The sequence below is a fragment of the Narcine bancroftii genome, chromosome 3 (genome assembly GCF_036971445.1).
Source record: "Narcine bancroftii isolate sNarBan1 chromosome 3, sNarBan1.hap1, whole genome shotgun sequence".
Classification (NCBI taxonomy): domain Eukaryota; kingdom Metazoa; phylum Chordata; class Chondrichthyes; order Torpediniformes; family Narcinidae; genus Narcine; species Narcine bancroftii.
Genome location: NC_091471.1, coordinates 264,373,359 through 264,386,817, shown reverse-complemented (window position 1 = coordinate 264,386,817; position 13,459 = coordinate 264,373,359). Strand labels below are relative to the sequence as shown.

The 13,459-nt window shown below is 39.7% G+C and overlaps 1 protein-coding gene across 7 annotated transcripts in view; it reads left to right on the top strand.

Moving 5' to 3' along the window:
• Positions 1 to 13,459, top strand: part of LOC138758681 (cortexin-3-like) — a 51,368-nt gene that overhangs the window by 23,334 nt on the left and 14,575 nt on the right. The gene's annotated exons all lie outside the window — the stretch shown is intronic.

Here is a 13,459-nt window from a genome sequence, read left to right as displayed (position 1 = left end):
ACTTATATAAACTTTAAAAACTGGTGCTTAAAAACCTGGCTGAGGAAGGGTGGGATCGCACATCTTCCCTCTACGCCATCTTGCCACACCATCTTCTCCCTGTGTCTGTGTGGGTTTCTTCAGGGTGTTCCGGTTTCCTCCCACCCTTCAAAAAATGTACCAGGGGTTGTAGATCAATTGGGAGGCACAAAACTGCCCTACCTGGCACGGCCTTATCCACACAAGCCATCAAACGTATGAAGCAAGGCTTACTGCAGAAGCGCAACATAAGGGCCCCATGGTCTGCCCAATGTATGCCAGGATATTCCGTACCCGAATTGGCTTGACCAGTCATCTTTGGACATATCGCATCCAATCTTATAGTGACTAATGGTGTTGTGGTCTTCATCGACAGTGACAGATGAACAATGGTATCTAAATAAGAACATGAGCAATAGGCTAATTATCCCTCAAACCTACTCCAACTTATCAAGATCAGAACAGACCTAATCTTTCTCTCAACAGCATTTTCCCCCTCTCTCCCCAAAACCCCTTTATAGTTTCCACATCTGCCAATTTCTGCCTCCATAGCTTTCCAGAGAAATCCAAGGATTTGTGACCCTTTGAAGGAAGAAATTCCTTCTTATCTCCGTCTCCATGGACACTGTGGGACTCTACCTCCTAACCCTGGATATCTTCACTAGGGAAGCATTCTGTCATTATCCATCCTGTCTTTTCATCTCAGAAGATTATTCATTTTAATAAGATCATTTCTCAATCTTCCTCTATGCTACAATGACAGTCAGTCTAGCGTTTTGATATTTTCCATGTCAATTTTTCAACCAGGAATCAATCCCTTCATTAGAAGCATATCCATTCTGGTGGAGTCACGGGATGGAGTAGTGGCCGGACGGTGAACTCCAGCCCTCTCCAGAAAAGTCGGGAAAAACAAGAGAAAATACAAAGGCACAGAAATAAAAGTTAAAGAAAAGTGAGTATAAAGGTGGAAAGAAGATGGCGACAAAAAAAGAAAATTCAAAATCAACGGTAAGAAGAGAAGAAGAGAAGACAACGGTGAAAGAAGGAGAAGGCCTTACCTGTCCGAAGAGGCCCGCTGTGGAGAGAGAAGCCCGCTTCCTCAGGTCGGTAGAAATAGGACTACAAAAATGGCTCGCTGAGCCGAGTAAAAGTGCGCAACCGCGCATGAAAAAAAACACACCGACGGGAGGGGGGACCAGCTGGGGAGTCGATCTCCACAGCCGGCAACGACAGCTGCAGAACACCTGCAGCAAAAAGAGACCACAGAAGATAATGGAAACAAGAAAGAAGAGAAGAAAAGGGCAACAAAGAAACAACAGATGGCCAACCCAGAGGAAGAAGAAGAGGAAGAGTACAGTGAAATAGAAGAAGAAGGGAAAGGCAAGATAAAGGATATACTTTCTCTTGTTAGAGGATACATGGAGTCATTTAAAGAATGGCAAACACAGGAATTTAATGATTTAAGAAGAAGAATAAACAACACAGAAGAGAAAATGAATAAAATAGATATGACCTTAACAGAAATGGGAAAGAAAATGGACAAGATGGAAGAACGGGCAGTAGCAGCAGAAATGGAGGTAGAAGACTTAAAAAAGAAATTGGAGGAATCTAATAAAAAAACTAAAGAGACACAAGAACTACTAGCTCAAAAAATAGATATAATGGAAAATTATAACAGAAGAAATAACATAAAGATAGTGGGCCTTAAGGAAGATGAAGAAGGCAAGAATATGAGGGAGTTTATAAAAGATTGGATCCCTAAGACCCGAGGATGTCCAGAACTACAGCAAGAAATGGAAATAGAAAGGGCACATAGAGCATTGGCCTCTAAACCACAACCACAACAAAAACCAAGATCTATTTTAGTAAAATTCCTAAGATATACTACAAGAGAAAAGGTACTGGAGAAGACAATGGAAAAAGTAAGAGAGGGCAACAAACCACTGGAGTATTAAGGGCAAAAATTCTTCATATATCCAGATATAAGTTTTGAACTCCTAAAGAAGAGAAAAGAGTTCAATACAGCAAAGGCGATTTTATGGAAGAAAGGATATAAATTTATACTAAAGCATCCAGCGGTATTGAAAATATTTATTCCAGGACAACAAAACAGACTATTCTCGGATCCAGAAGAAGCACGAAAATTTGCAGAACAATTACAAAAATAGACTGAAGGATGAAGACGGGTAATGAGAGTAAAAATGATCACGATTGATATGTATGTGGGTAAAGACAAAAATAGACTGAGGGATGAAGACGGGTAATGAGAGTAAAAATGATCACGATTGATATGTATGCGGGTAAAGAGGTATAAGAGTGAATAGAGACAATGTGCATACGTGAATGCAACTGTACTTAGAGGAAAATATAGATAGTATAGACAAGAATTAATAAGAGAAGGTAATGGAATAGAGAGAATAAGGAGGGAATTAAAAGAGTGACCTTTGTTACATAAGAAAAGTGAAATCTTTTCTGGGGGGGGCTGGGTGGGGGGAAATAGCGGTCACTGCAAAATCAGTCGATGCTTGCGAGTGGATTCGCAAACCCAAATGGAGAGGGGAGATGTGGTTGTCCGACAAGGGATAAAGGACAACTCAGGAGGGGAAGGGGAGATTGGGGATAAAGAAGATATAAATAGGAGAATAAGGAAAATGTTGGATGTTGTAGAAATGTTGTCTTATAAAGAGTTGAAAATAAGAAAACAGAAATGGAAAAGGAGGAAAGGTAACGATGGAAAAACGGAAAGAGAAGATAAACAAAATATAAAATGGCTACGCTGAACTATATGACTTTAAATATTAATGGAATACATAACCAAATTAAAAGGAAGAAACTACTAAATTTACTGAAAAAGGAAAAAATTGATATAGGATTCGTCCAAGAAACACACTTAACTGAATTGGAGCACAAGAAATTAAAGAGAGATTGGGTAGGACATGTAACAGCAGCATCGTATAATTCAAAAGCAAGAGGAGTGGCTATATTAATTAGTAAAAATGTGCCATTTAAAATAGAAGAGGAAATAATAGATCCAGCAGGGAGATATGTTATGATAAAATGTCAGATATATTCGGAGTTTGGGAATCTACTTAATGTATATTCACCTAACGAAGAAGATCAAAAGTTTATGCAAGATATCTTTTTGAAGGTAGCTAATACGCAAGGGAACATACTAATAGGAGGGGATTTCAACCTAAATTTGGATCCAAATATGGATAAAATGGGGAAAAAAATTAACAGGAAGAACAAAGTAACCAAATTTATAATTAAATCAATGCAAGAAATGAAAGTTTTGGATATATGGAGGAAACAAAACCCAAAAGAAAAGGAATACTCATACTACTCGGCTAAACATAAAACATACTCAAGAATAGACCTATTTTTGTTATCAGCTAGTATGCAGGATAGAGTAAGAAAAACAGAATATAAAGCGAGAATGCTATCGGACCATTCACCCTTAATATTGACAGTAAAGCTAGAGGACATCCCTCCAAGAATGTATAGATGGAGATTAAACCCCATGCTACTCAAAAGACAGGATTTTAGAGAATTTATTGAAAAACAATTAAAAATGTATTTTGAAGTAAATACGGAATCAGTGGAAGATAAGTTTATACTATGGGATGCAATGAAAGCATTCATTAGAGGGCAAATAATAAGTTATGTAACCAAGATGAAGAAGGACTATAATCAGGAAACAGAGCAGCTGGAAAGGGAAATAGTAAACATAGAAAAAAAATTAGCAATGAAGGAAGATACAACTAAAAGAAGAGAATTGGCAGATAAAAAAATAAAATATGAAACATTACAAACATATAAGGTAGAGAAGAATATAATGAAGACAAAACAGAAATATTATGAACTAGGTGAAAAAACGCACAAAATCCTAGCATGGCAGCTTAAGACAGAACAAGCTAAGAAAATGGTATTGGCATCAAGGAAAAAAGACAAACAAATTACATATAATCCAAAAGAAATTAAGGAAAACTTTAGAGAATTCTATGAACAATTATACCGAACTGAAAACGAAGGGAAAGAAGGGAAAATAGATGAATTTTTGACTAAAATTGAACTACCAAAACTACAAATAGAGGAACAAAATAAATTAACAGAACCATTTGGAACAGTAGAAATACAAGAGATAATAAAAAAATTACCAAATAATAAGACACCAGGAGAGGATGGATTTCCAATAGAATTCTACAAAACATTTAAAGACTTATTAATACCGCCCCTCCTGGATGTAATCAACCAGATTGATGAAACACAAAGCTTACCAGATTCATGTAAAACAGCAATAATTACAGTAATACTAAAACAAGGGAAAGATCCACTCGCACCAGCGTCATATAGACCAATATCTTTGCTAAACACAGATTATAAGATAATAGCTAAACTATTAGCAAACAGATTAGCAGAACAGGTACCGAAAATGGTAAATTTAGACCAAACTGGATTTATCAAAAAAGATGCACAACAGACAATATTTGTAAATTTATTAACTTAATTCATGCAGTAGAAGGAAATAAAGCACCTACAGTAGCAGTTGCTTTAGACGCAGAGAAGGCCTTCGACAGAGTAGAATGGAATTATTTGTTCAAAGTATTGCAAAAATTCAGTTTACCGGAGAAGTATATTAATTGGATTAAAGCATTATATAAGGGACCGTTAGCGAAAGTGACAGTAAATGGACATGTATCAAAGCAATTTAACTTAAGCAGGTCAACACGACAGGGATGCCCACTATCACCTTTATTGTTTGCGCTAGCTATAGAACCACTAGCAGAATTGATAAGAATAGATAATAATATAAAAGGAATAAAAATAAAAGACAGGGAATATAAAATCAGTCTATTTGCGGATGATGTTATAGTGTACTTAACAGAACCAGAACTATCAATAAAAGAATTATATAAGAAATTGAAGGAATATGGAGAAGTGTCGGGTTACAAGATAAACGTAAATAAAAGTGAAGGAATGCCTATGAATAATGCAGATTTCTCAAAATTTAAGAAGGAATCTCCATTCAGATGGCAAATGCAGGCAATAAGATACTTAGGTGTACAAATAAACAAAAAACTAGGCCAATTATATAAACTCAATTACAATCCACTAATGAAAAAATTACAGGACGATTTAGAGCATTGGAAAGATCTACCACTAACACTGATAGGAAGGATAAACTGTATTAAAATGAACATTTTTCCAAGGATATTATACTTATTTCAGGCATTGCCAATACAACTGACAGAAAAATTCTTCAAAGAGTTAAAGAAAATAATAAGGAAATTTTTATGGAGAGGAGGGAAACCGAGGATAGCACTAGATAAATTAACAGAATGGTATAAACAAGGAGGCTTACAATTGCCAAACTTCAAAAATTATTACAGAGCCGCACAATTAAGATACCTATCAGATTTTTATCAAACAAGGGAAAAACCAGACTGGACGAGATTAGAATTAGATAAAATAGGGGAAAAGATACCTGAACACATATTATATAAATGGGATGAAAAATTGGTACAACATAGAACTTCTCCAGTACTACATCACCTCCTCAATATTTGGAAGAAGATTCATGTAGAAAGAAATAAAACAAATTATCAATTACCAAAACTAATATTGACGCAAAATAAGCTACTCCCTTTTACAATAGATAACCTTTCCTTTAGAGAATGGGAAAAAAAAGGGATTAAAAGAATAGAAAATTGTTTTTCAGGAAGTAGATTCTTATCCTTTGAACAAATGAGAGATAAGTACAATATAACTGGAGATACAGCGCTGGCATATTACCAACTGAGATCCTACTTGAAGGATAAATTAGGAAGCAATTTGAGTTTACCAGAGGGAAGTAACCTTGAATATGTGATTACAGATACAATGTTAATCAAAAGATTTATAACAAATATGTATATTAAACTGCAAGAAAAGGAGAATGAGGAAACAAATGGTAAAACTAAACAAAAATGGGAACAAGATTTAAATATAAAGATAAAAAAGGAAACATGGGAGAAATTATGTTCTGGAACGATGAGAAATACAATAAGTACGAGGCTACGTATGATACAATATAATTGGTTACACAGACTATACATTACACCGCAAAAGTTAAATAAATGGGACCCAACAGTATCTGATAGATGTTTTCGATGTAAAAAAGAAATGGGAACAACAATTCATGCAATCTGGACATGTGAGAGAGTAGAAAAATTTTGGGATGATCTCAATCAGATAATAAATAAAATAACAGAAAACAATATACCAAAGAATCCAGAGATCTCTCTCCTAAGTAACATAAAAAACAAAGAATTTGGAATTGATTTGGAGGATGCACAAAAAAGATTTGTTAAGATAGCCCTAGCCGTAGCAAAAAAATGTATTATGTCAACCTGGAAATTGGAAGATAATTTGAAAATACAACAATGGTATATAGAAATGAATAAATGTATTCCATTAGAAAAAATAACATATAGTTTAAGAAATAATATTGAAATATTCGAACAAATATGGGAGCCTTACATTAAATACAATAGCGAAAACCTACCGGGGACAAACATTACCTAAGTTGATGGAAGGAGAAGGAAAGAAAAGAATGGACTCAGTAGAATTTCTGGTGTAATTTTGTTGAATGACAACATTGTCTGACTGGCTTAATGCAACCTAGATTGTATACCTAAAATGGATGAGAGGGGTGGGGTGGCCTGGGAGGAGGGAGGGGTGGGGGGGAGAAAAAGTCACTGTATATGTGTGAAAAAGAAAAAGTGTATATCATGGCTAATGTGATTTATGGTGTGAAAAAATAAAAAATAAAAAAAATAAAAAAAAAAGAAGCATATCCATTCTAAATATGTACAAGTCCAGGTGTAGCCTGTAAAGTTGCATGAAACTTCCCTGTGGAGTCTGTGGAACTTAAGGGAGAAGACCAGGGAGTGGGGGATGAGTGGGAGGATGGATCAGCTTATGGTAGAATGGTGGAGCAGACTCGACCCGATCGGCCTACCTCTACTCCTATATCTAGTGATCTTGTAATCTTGTGACTTCATATCCTTCCATTCGCCTGCCTGGTTATTTGCTGGACCTTCATGCTAACATTTTATATGTCATGTACAGTACTAGGATCTTCAGACCCCTTTGTATGACAACATTCTGTACTCTCATTTGGTTTAAGTAATAATGTGATATTTAATTTCTCTTTTCCTAGTGAATATATTTATATTTTCCACGTTATATTTCATGGGTCAACTTATTGCCCTCTTATTGGGTAATGGTGTTGGCACTGGAGAAGGTGTTGTCAGCTGGTGCAAGAAAAGATGCAGGTGAAGCTGTTGATGTTGTTGGTGGTGAAGATGTTAGCGCTGCCTCAGGGACCCTCACCACCCAGGCCACATCCTCTTCTTACTGCTCCCATCAGGGAGGAGGTAGAGGAGCCTGCAGGCATGCACCCAAGTTCATAAAAACAGCTTCTTCCCTTCCACCATCAGATTTCTGAACAGGAAATGAACCTATCAACACTACCTCACTCTTCGCTCTTTTTGCATTAATTATTTATTATTAAATATTGTATTTACAGAAGCATAACTTATTGTAGTTTTGCACCTGTAACGCACAATGCTGTTTCTGTAAAACAACAAATTTTGTGACACTTTCATGGCAATAAAACCTGATTCTGATTCTTGTGGTGGCACTGGTTTTGGCACTGGTGAAAGTGGTGGCACTGGTGGTGTTGGCACTAGTGTTATTGGAGAAGGCATTGGCATTTGTGTTGGTAAGGTAAGGTATTGCTGGTGAAGTGTTGGCGGTGATGAAGGTGATACTGATGAAGAGGTTGGCACTGGTGGTGTCAGCACTGGAGAAGATGTTGACACTGGATAAGGTATTGCTGGTGAAGTGTTGGCGGTGATGAAGGTGATACTGATGAAGAGGTTGGCACTGGTGGTGTCGGCACTGGAGAAGATGTTGACACTGGATAAGGTATTGCTGGTGAAGTGTTGGCGGTGATGAAGGTGATACTGATGAAGAGGTTGGCACTGGTGGTGTCGGCACTGGAGAAGAAGTTGACACTGGATAAGGTATTGCTGGTGAAGTGTTGGCGGTGATGAAGGTGATACTGATGAAGAGGTTGGCACTGGTGGTGTCGGCACTGGAGAAGATGTTGACACTGGATAAGGTATTGCTGGTGAAGTGTTGGCGGTGATGAAGGTGATACTGATGAAGAGGTTGGCACTGGTGGTGTCGGCACTGGAGAAGATGTTGACACTGGATAAGGTATTGCTGGTGAAGTGTTGGCGGTGATGAAGGTGATACTGATGAAGAGGTTGGCACTGGTGGTGTCGGCACTGGAGAAGATGTTGACACTGGATAAGGTATTGCTGGTGAAGTGTTGGCGGTGATGAAGGTGATACTGATGAAGAGGTTGGCACTGGTGGTGTCGGCACTGGAGAAGATGTTGACACTGGATAAGGTATTGCTGGTGAAGTGTTGGCGGTGATGAAGGTGTTGACAAGTGAAGATGTTGTCACTGATGAAGGTGTTGTCATTGGTGTTGGCACTGGTGAAGATGTTGGCTCTGGTGAAGGATGGCACTACTGCGGGCACTGGCAAAGGTGTTGGTACTGGTGAAGGTGTTGGCGCAGGTTAAAGACATGACACTGGCATTGCCCCTGGTAAAGATGTTGGGATTGGTGGAGATGTTGGCACTGGTGAAGGTGATTTCACTGGTGGTGTTGGCACTGGTGAAGGTGTTGGCACTGGTGGAGGTGTTGGCATTGGTGGAGGTGTTGGCATTGGTGATGTTGCTGGTAAAGGTGTTCATTTTGGTGAAGGCCTTGGTATTGACGTTGGTGACGCTGCTGTTTTCTTGCCAGTTCTGACATACCTGCTGTAACAGATTGCCACTTTAGAAAGCACTCGATTTCTGACTCTGATTTCTGTTAGACAGAACTTCCCTTTCCAAGCATTTTCTTGTCGAAAGGCTCCTACAAATCCAAAGATATTACATCGACTTGTTCCCCATTCTTCACCATGTTTGTTACATCCTCAAAGAACGTTAGTAGACTGGTTAAAGAGTACTGTTGGTTTGGACCTGGTGATGAGTTAGTGGATCCGTCGTTATATCGGTGTCGCTGCTGGTGTGGCAGTCAGTCCATTGGTGGTTATGCTGGTTTTAATCCTGATGTTAGTGTTTTACAGTCATTGGTGTCAGTGTAGGTGTTGTCGTTGGTGTTTTGTGGGTGTTGGTATTGAGATTGGTGTAAGTGTCAGTGAGGGTGTGGGTGTGATGCTGCTGGTACTTGAGACAGTCCTGGTGGAGGCGTAAAAAACACAATGCTGGAAAGTTTCGTTTACCAGTACTGTTAAGCCCAATTCCCTGTGGCACTCAGGCTCTGTCCTGTCGTGTGTGAAACAATCATAAAGTATTGCTTTGATTCCTGTCGCGGTGTTAGCTCACCACCTCTAAGCTGCGTCCGGAAACAGGGAAACCTGTTTCAAGTCTGAGACCCTTTGTCAGAACCAAGAAAGAAAGATAACATTAGTTTTCAGCCCATCTTCATTGATATAGATAGCTAACTTGGTTTATCTTTCAGCTAGCTCCGACGTGAAATGTTAACTGATTCTCTGTCTTGTGGCTGCCTAACCTGCTGAGTTTGGTCGGCATTTTTTGTTTCTCTGTCAGCTTTCCAACATCTGCAGCATATTTTTAATTTCACTTAGTGTTGATGCTGAGCTGAGTAAACGGATAATGATGGAAAATTACTGTCTGAATTTGAAATTCCTTTCTTTTCTTAGTGATAGATTCACCTGCTGTGTTTCTGTTCTTGCATAAATTATTTTATGCTACAAGGGACTTGTAAGTTACCGTAGAGAGACCTATGTACGTCATTTTTCAGTGTATATTGGGACTCACACTCCCATTCTGTTTGCCGCAATGTGCACCTTTCGCTGTGTACTTCCTGTGTACCGAGAAGCCCAATTTCTTGTGGGTCTAAGGCTAGGTCCTGTTGTGTATGACACAATCACGAGGCCTGCAGAGTATTACCTTGATTCCTGTAGAAGTGCTATCTCACCACAGGATAATGCTTCTCTTCTCATCTCATCGGTATCTTACTTGTACAGCATCACCACACCATTATAATGTATTTGACAGCTTGGTGTGAATCCTGGCAAACAGCTGAAGGACAGACAGGCACCCTTCTCTTCCTTCAAACAATGACAGAACCTAGCATAATTTTGACTGGATTGTTCGATCCTTTAAGAAATGGGGGAGGATCTGGTCTGTCGAGCCTGCTCTGCTATTCAATGAGATCATGGTTGATTTGATAATAGGCTCTTCTCCGCCTATCTGCCTTTTCCTCATACCCTTTAATTCTCTTGCTAAGTAAAAATCTATCCAACCTTGTCTTAAATATACAGTATTTACTGAGGATGCCTCCATTACTTCAATGGGCAGCAAATTCCATGGATTCACCACCCCCTGGGAAAAGCAGTTCCTCCTCATCTCTGTCCTAAATCTACTACCCTGAATCTGAGGCTACATCCTGTAGTTCTGGTCTCCCCCACCAATGGGAACAACCTACCTACCTCCATCTTATCTATACCTTTCATAATTTTATACATTTCAGTAAGATCCCCTCTCATTCTTCTAATTTCCTGCGAATACAGTCCTAGATGACTCAGTCTCTCCTCATAGGCTAACCCTCTTATCTCTGAAAACAGCCTGGTGAACCTTCTCCGGACACCTCCAAAGCCAGTACATCTTTCTTCAAGTAATGAGACGAGAACTGGACGCAGTATTCCAGATGCAGGCTCATCAGTTAACCTTTCTTTTTTTTGGTTGATGATTCAATTACTCTTCATATCTGAAATGGAATTAAAGTGGATTATCCAATATCCCCATATTCCGTCAGGCTTTGGAAGGTTGAATGAAAGGAACAGTCATTCTGTGCCCTGAACCTCTGCTGCAGCAGTCTATGTGAGAAAATTGAATAAAAACATCAAATTTGTGTCTCTGGTCTAACCATCACCAATCAGATCATTGGATATTTTTAATCTCTGCACCATTTTCCTGCCTTAAGCATTGGTTCCCTTATAAATCTATTGCTCTTCGAATAAGATCAATCAATACCATCACGTCAGCAAGTTCATGGATGTCCAGATGGTCAGAATGGGAGTTTATTGACATTTTGGACATAATGCCCAGTTTTGTGGTACTGAATAACTACAGGGAAAAATGAAAGGTGAACAGTGGACCTGAAGACCAGATCAGCATTGATCATATTGATAGGTGGGGCAAGGAAGCAAGCGGGTAACTTCCGCTGCAATTTTTGATGATTCTTGTTCCCTGCTCCTTTCACAACCATAGCAATGAGTTAAGGTCCCACTGAGGAGCTGATGATAACTTCTAAGAATGACTTACTTAACAGCCATGAGGGAATATTATTTCCACAAGACACACAGGTGCTGGAATCTGAAGCTACACACAATCTGTTGGAAGAATTTAGTGGGTTGAGCAGTGTCATTGTGAGAAAAGCAATGGTTGATATTTCGAGACAAAATTCTTCATGAAGACACAGCAGGACTGCAGTGGGTTACCATTGTCTTCTCAAGGTCATCAGGAATTGACATTAAATGCTGGTCTTGAAGGCCACATCCTATGAATGATAAACGATTTCAATCTCAAGGTCAAAGTCTGAGGATATCAGTATAATGGCTCCTCTTGATTAGATATGGTTGGTATATTGTGGTAGTGACCAGAACTTATTTCTCCTTCATCACCATCTCCATCCTAAACCATCAGTATGCCTTTTATGGAATACGAGGAATAGGTCTGTCAGTGGAGCTACTGATTGTTTGGCAGCTGCAGATCTATCTTTCTTCACCCAGTGTCCATTCATTGCGACACGATTATTTCAGGTGCAAGGCACGAGCGTGTGAGCAACTCAGCAGGTCATGCAGCGTTCAAAGAGTAACCAACATTTCAGGCCTGAATCCTTCATCAGGAATTCCTCACCAGGGGGTCAGGCCCGAAATGTTGGTCACCCTTTTGCTTCCTATGGACGCTGCGTGACCAGCTGAGTTGCTCCAGCACGCTCGACCCCAGCGTGTTCTTGCATAACACTTTTATTTACGAATGAGTGTCTGAGCTGCATGTTAGGCGGTGAGCTTGGCTCTCAAGCAATGCCTCCTTGTGTGTCCAGCTGCAGTGACCTTGGGTGTGGATTTCATTTCGTTTCACACACAGACTCAGAGGATGCAGTATTCTACCACTTCAGAAGCTAACTCTGGCAATCCACAGTCTGTAAATCAGTCAGTTTCAAACACACGTGTTTTTTTTAAATTATATCTTTGTTTATCAACTTCTAAAACGGAAAGAGGTGCAGAGTTAAAAATGATTTCCTAATTGGCAATAATAAAAAATATCCACTTTAATGTGCTTCTCTGAGGCAGCTCCAAGGACGACCAAGCTCCCTGCCATTTGCTAAGAAGTGGATGTGGGAAATGGGTTTCTTGTAAGGGGATTTCATTAAATTGATTAACATATTAGCTGGTGGTAGGAAGAATCTTATATTGAACCTGTACTTCATTCATTGAAACCAGATTATATCAGGTGGAACTGTTGGATCAAGTTAATGTGCAAGAACTGATTTTGGCTTGCTAAGTGACCGCAACAGTTAGGCAACAATGGGTACGGTGTACTCAACCGGTTAGGCAGCAATGGGTACGGTGCACTCAACCGGTTAGGCAGCAATGGGTACGATGCACTCAACCGGTTAGGCAGCAATGGGTACGGTGCACTCAACCGGTTAGGCAGCAATGGGTACGGTGCACTCAACCGGTTAGGCAGCAATGGGTACGGTGCACTCAACCGGTTAGGCAGCAATGGATACGGTGCACTCAACCGGTTAGGCAGCAATGGGTACGGTGCACTCAACCGGTTAGGCAGCAATGGGTACGGTGCACTCAACCGGTTAGGCAGCAATGGGTACGGTGCACTCAACCGGTTAGGCAGCAATGGGTACGGTGCACTCAACCGGTTAGGCAGCAATGGGTACGGTGCACTCAACCGGTTAGGCAGCAATGGGTACAGTGCACTCAACCGGTTAGGCAGCAATGAGTACGGTGCACTCAACCGGTTAGGCAGCAATGAGTACGGTGCACTCAACCGGTAAGGCAGCATCTGTGCACAGAGCAACAGTGTTACAACTTCAGATTGATGACTTTTCATCAAAACACTTTAATGTATAATTGGGAAGATAGTTATAATATGAATGAACTAAGGATATATTTTTTTAAATTCAAGAAAATCCTGTTCTTCATAGTGGCCAACTAAAGATGAAACTTGGAGCTGATTATGAGAACTATAGCTGTATGGGGCCAGTTGGTAAATGGGACAGGGAGTGGAGTTCATGGAAATATAAGGAAATGGTAATAATCAACTCTACAT